The sequence below is a fragment of the Hippopotamus amphibius genome, chromosome 5 (assembly GCF_030028045.1).
Source record: "Hippopotamus amphibius kiboko isolate mHipAmp2 chromosome 5, mHipAmp2.hap2, whole genome shotgun sequence".
NCBI lineage: Eukaryota > Metazoa > Chordata > Mammalia > Artiodactyla > Hippopotamidae > Hippopotamus > Hippopotamus amphibius.
Window position 1 is genome coordinate 34,157,308 of NC_080190.1, and position 6,000 is coordinate 34,163,307.

The following is a 6,000-nucleotide window of genomic DNA, read 5'->3' on the forward strand; positions in this document are numbered from 1 at the left end:
CAGCTAATGATGGCTTTGTCCCTGGGTCACTCATTCCCTTACTCATTAATTCATCCCACCACCACAAACAGAGGGAATGTCTGTACTTCCCTCATTCATCATAAAGACCCTCCTACCCTCCTATAGAATCTATGAGAATCAGAATCTATCCTTTTACTCTTTATACTTAAAATTATAAAATATTTTAAACACAAATAAGGCATCAAGATTGGCCCAATCCCGTGTATAGAAACTATTACAAACAGCTGGAAAAAGCCTCAGAGTCTCCATAGAGAAATCTAGGTCCTGTGTTGAGAGTCCAGTTACACCTCTGCAGGAAGCAGCTCAAGATCAAAGTCCTGGCAGCTTCCCTGCTAGAAGTGGAAGTGGATACAGTTGCTAATGTGAAATTGATGGTAACAGTGAATGTTGATGGTATGTCAACAATATCCAGGAGGACATTCAGCTTAGCTGCAAATTCAAGCGCTCATTTAAGCATTCAAATCAGAGAACAATCCATCCTACACCAACATGGCTGAGGAAGAGAAATAATGATGAACACCCACCTGGCATGTCATCATAAAATTTTCCGGACTGAAGAAGCCTCCAGCAAAAAAGTATATCAACATTTTAAGGAAAGAGGAAATGAAATGACTGAACTTTATCAACATAAAAAAGGGGAGCGCCTTGGGGTATTACTGTTAACACAAATTCTTGTGCCACGGACAGTGAGGCCAAAGAAACCGAACACTGGAGTTTGGAGCACAGAAAGTTTTACTGTAAGGCCGTGCAAGGAGACAAGGTAGCTCATGCCCTGAACAGCCTCGAGCTCCCGGGGGTGTTGCAGCCTGTGAACAATTCTCTGATTGGCTGATGGTGAGGCAGCAGGGTGGTGTCACAGGGATTAACGTTAGGCTCCAGGAGGCCTGGGGCTACGTGCTCAGGGTCAGCAAATAGTTCTTCCGTTTGGTGGTGGTGGGGCGTGGGGGTTCACATCTGCAAAACAACTCAGGAAATTCACATTAGATACTATTACCTGGGTCCTTCAGAGAGGAGCTGAAGCAGAGGATGTGCGGGAAGGCCTGTCCCGGGAAGGCCCTATAGGGTCCTGCTTGGTTACATTACCTGCCAAGGTAGACTGTGGCTTGGAGCAAGAAGTGGAATTTTTCTTAAGACCTACAGAAAGTGATTTGAAAATCTCAAAGAAATGCTGCAAAGAATCATTTCTTCTTTTCAGAGGCAGATTCTGTCCCTGGAACTAAAAGCTCTGCTCTTTGGTTGAGAGCTCGGGAGGCTGAACGTTGGCGGAGTGATTGCAGACTTGAAACAAAGAATTACCCAACTGGGATTGAAGTCCAGCTTCCAGACATGGAATCTTAGGTAACTGATGATTCCACTGGAGCATCTGGCAGGGAGCATTTGCTCCCTGATATCTGTGCATGGGGTGCTGCTTCCCCTGAGACAGGAGGGTCCCATGTCCCTCTCCTGAGACCTTCTCCTTGAGGGAAGGCTGTCCTCCTCCTCCTCCTTTATTCCCAGTCTGAAGTTTCCTCTGGATCCAAAAGAGCTGGTCTTAAAATCAAAGAAATGGAAGCCCCTCTTTTTCCCACAACCTAAATCTGAGTCCCCACTCTTGTCAGAGCCAATCTCTGGAAAGCCCCGGATCCCATGACAGGTCCTGAGAATGAAAAATCTTTGTAAGGAACCTCACTTCTAGGTGTGGTCCCACAGGACTCCTCCTCTTCATTGTCTAAGGGTTTGAAGGCATTCTGAGGTCAGGGATTGAAATCAGTTAAAAACCAGCTGCCCTGCCCTGTTCCCAGTGATTCATTCAAGGGCAGGAGCTTGGGGTTGGAGAGGAAGTGGGTTACCCTTTCATTTAAATCCAGTGATGTGGTGGAGAAGATAATCCTTCTGATAATGATGGAATAGTTTGATCAGTCTCACCTTGCCACAGTTAACAGTGTTTCAATCTGAAGAAATTAGTCACAAGAAAAGAGTTCATGGGAGTCACTGGAGTCACCCACATTGGCAGATCCTGGAGAGGATACTATGATGAGGTACTGCAAGAGGTGGATTCTCTAATGGTGAAGCTTTTCAGCTCAGGACCAGCTTCATGAGTGGTTTCACTTGTGTTCACTTAGCATCTTGACAATATTACAGTTTTCAGAGCAGTTTTTATTAAACAAAATAATTTACTCATTTATGTTGTTCTTCTTTGTATTATCTAGATAAGTAGCAAATTTTAATTCAACAAATCAGTCTGCTTTTCCCTAAGGAACACAATATTTTCTGTAAGAGATCACCCACCAGGATTATCTGAAAGGCCAAACACTCCTCCCTCTTTTAACGTTTTCTGTTCCAGGCTGAGGTGCTCTAGGATGCCCCCAGGCTTCTCCCCAGACTCATGTGCTGAGGGCCTGGAGGGATCCAAGAGACCCTTTACCCAGCCCTCAGCACCAGCTCTAACATCCTCTCCTTTGGGAGGATCCAGGGCTGACTCCCGGGCAGTGAGGAACAGGCTTCCCTGCCGCTCCCTGTGCCCTGAGTCCACTTGTTGGGAGCCTGGATGGCTCCCTCCTCCTCACATTGGGAGCCCCTGCACAGAGTATGCAATGACTTAGTGCTGGCTTGATGAAGGATTCCCTGCACCCTCCACCTGCAGAGACCACAACAAAACATGGGCAGCACGGAATTCTTCATCATCCCAAATGTCCTGTGACCCTATTGTGTGCTTACTTTGAGCCAGTACCCTCTCTTGGTGTCAGAGTTTCTGTGGCTTCTTCTGGGAGCCCCGCACCCAGCCAGGAATCGAAATGTCTCCATGTGCCTGAGGGCAGGGCCTCTGTGTCTCCAGGTCAATCACCTTACAGTCCTCCCAGCTCTGAGTAGGGCTGGACCACAGCAAGAGTGCTGTAAATGAAGGCGTGCGAGTGGGGGCTGGGAAGGTGGTCACTGAGTGGGGTCCTCCACCTCCCCTGATCTCTACCTGGAACGGTACTCACAGCAACTGCTTTGAGATCCTCTTCTCTCATCCTGTCTGCTAGGAAGCTTCCAGTGAGGGATGATGAGGTGGGAGTGATATGGAGGGTTCCCTAAAACCCAAGTAAGCCCAGTATAAGGATTTTGTTTTTTACCATGAGGGCAATGGAATACTTTGAAAGAATATTTGCCAGCCCTGACTTTGTTCTATTTTTCTCATAGAATTGTAATTCTGTCAAACACTCAAAGTGTATCTGAAAGCAGCAGAAACAGATATTGAAAGATTCCCTAGACAGGTGTGATGTTCCAGGTAAGATTTATTCTTTGGTTGGAAGGATGTGGACCTAAATAATGAGTCATAGACAAGAGTAATTCCTGGTTATCTGCACTAATGGTGGTCCCGTAGATAAGGTTGCCAGATTTAACAAATAAAAATGTAAGGACATTGACAAATTTGAAGTTCAGATGAACAATCAAGAGTTCTGTTTATGGTGTTTTTTTGTTTCATCCTAAAGGGACAAACTTATATCACAGAACTATTCACGTTATGATGTTTAAATTTGGACCTCGTCAGACTTGTACCCAAATGATTTTTGACTCTGGGTTTGGGCCAAAAGGTCTTTCCTGAGCTCCATGCGACTGGGGAGCAAAGGCTCTGGAACATGTAATATATGAGGCTAAATGGGGCTGGGACTTAAAGTAAGTCTGGTACTCCAGGAAGTTGGCAGGATATGTCCAGGACTTAGGGGTGAGAATGTTCAGGGTTTGCATCACATGATCCTCTTCAGCTGCCTTGCTCCCACCTGGAAGCCAATGGGACTTCTTGAAAGCTTTTCCATGAGTAAATCATGGGAAATAAATAGTGAGGGCTGCAAGGTAGGACTCAAAGAGAGAAGAAAGAAGGAAAGGACCAAATGTAGCCGGCCTCTCTCTTAGCAGCCTCCAGGGGTGCAAGTGTCTGTCAAACCAGGGAAGTCGACTGTGGCCAGCAGAGATTCTCATGGTATCTCATTGTCTCTGGGCAATGGGCTCTACAAACCTCTGGATTTACATACATGAAGTCCAGAAATCAGATGCCCAGCAATGGCTTAGACACAGGCAGGTCTTCACACAGGTTTTCTGATGGAGGCTGCACTAAACTTGGCAGGTAAGGAAGGGATAAGCTGCAGCAATGGCTGGAAGGGGTTTGCAATGCCCAGGTTGGGATTCTCTGTCCACTCATCTCCCTGGATGTGAAGCTCAGGCTGGAAAATCAGAGGAAGTCAGCTACCTACACTTTGACAGGGAATACTCTGTCAGAATGGGTGAAGAGCCAGGTTCTATAAAACACAGGATCAATGCCCACTACTGCACAGCACAACTCATCAAGTGTGGACATCCCTACTACCACCTGCAAGCAAAAGAATCTACATCTTGCACCACCAACCCCTCTAGCACTGCACTTGGCATACCACCCCTAGTCCTGCTGCCACTGCTGCCTTAGGAACTCAATCTAAGTGGAGGCTCCCCATCGCTACCCCTTTGAATCACTGGTTCCTACTTCCAAGTCACCGTAAGTCACTGAACAATGCCCTAGCTGCAAGGGAGTCAAGAAAAGCAAGAGTTTGGCCTTTTCATCTCCCACTAGGTGAGGCAGCCTCTCCATCCCACTATGGCTAATAAGGATGCAGAAAGATCAAACATCCAAGAGATTGCAGATGCAATACACAAGTGTCCATAAGAGAAAGTATGTCAGATGGGGACCAGTGAATGAACTATGATTATAAAATTACCAGACTGATTTCCTTCTGTAGCTCTAATCCACACTACCATAAGAAATTCCAAGACAAAATTACAAAAATGTTCTATTCCTTCAGTAAATGATTTAGCCCGGCGGTCCCCAACCTTTCTGGCATTGGGGACCGGTTTCGTGGAAGACTATTTTTCCACGGATGGGGAGGGGGGTGGTTCAGGTAGTACTGCGAGTGATGGGGAGCGATGGGAGCAGCAGATGAAGCTTCACTCACTAGCCTGCCACTCACTTCCTGCTGTGAAGGTTCCTAACAGGCCACGGACTGGTATTGATCCATGGCCCAGGGCTTGGGGACCCCTGATTTAGCCTTTTAGGAACTATCTTAAATGTCAACACTTACTTGGATATTTGTTTAAATATTATTGTCAACTTAAAATTTTTATTTTAAAAGTTTGTTATATGTGTATATGTGTTCTTTCTCTCTCTCTCTCTCTCTCTCTCTCGGGGAAAGGAGTAAAACTTGTGATTAAATATAGTAATAGTATAAAAGTAAAGGTCAACTAAACATCTGAATCTAACACTGATGCGCTCATTCTCAACACACACACACACACACACACACACACACACTCATACACAGGCAAAACAGTTGTTTTGCTCTGAGAGTTCCAGGAGACTGTATTAAACCTAAATAGTGCATAAAATGCATATAAGAATTTTATGACACTTCCCGGTAGTCAGTAAAAATGAACAAAGCCCTTTACATCCACTCCCTCTTGTAATTCCACTAACATGATAGTAAAGAAAATAATGTACAAGGTGAAACCACAAGGATAAACATAATTGGCAGGGAGACAATAGCAATAAAAGTTTGGAAGTAAGCATTGCATGTGTATGAGCAATAACGTTTTTGGAAACATAAGGAAGCTAGAACTTAACCAGCAGTGGCAGAGTGTGAGCAAGCTCTTCCTCGCTGCGGCTCCTCGGAAGCTCTGGACTGGAGGCGTCAGCCCCTGTGGTGGATCAGGTGGGTGGAAAATCAGGGTTGTCACTGAAAGTCTGAATACAGACTCGGTAGTCTAGAAAAAGCACTGAAGACTTTAGAAAGCCTATTCCTAGAAATTACAAAAACTAAGCATTCAGAATGTTTTTCATGATTCTTTTAAATCCATAACAACTTTCTACACATGTCCATTCCACAACCATGGATGGCTGAACTGCATGGTTGCAAAGGGGAGAAAAGAAGACAGAGAAAAGAAAATGGAAAAGATATTCTAAGCCAAAACAAACAGTTCTTTTTGCAGACA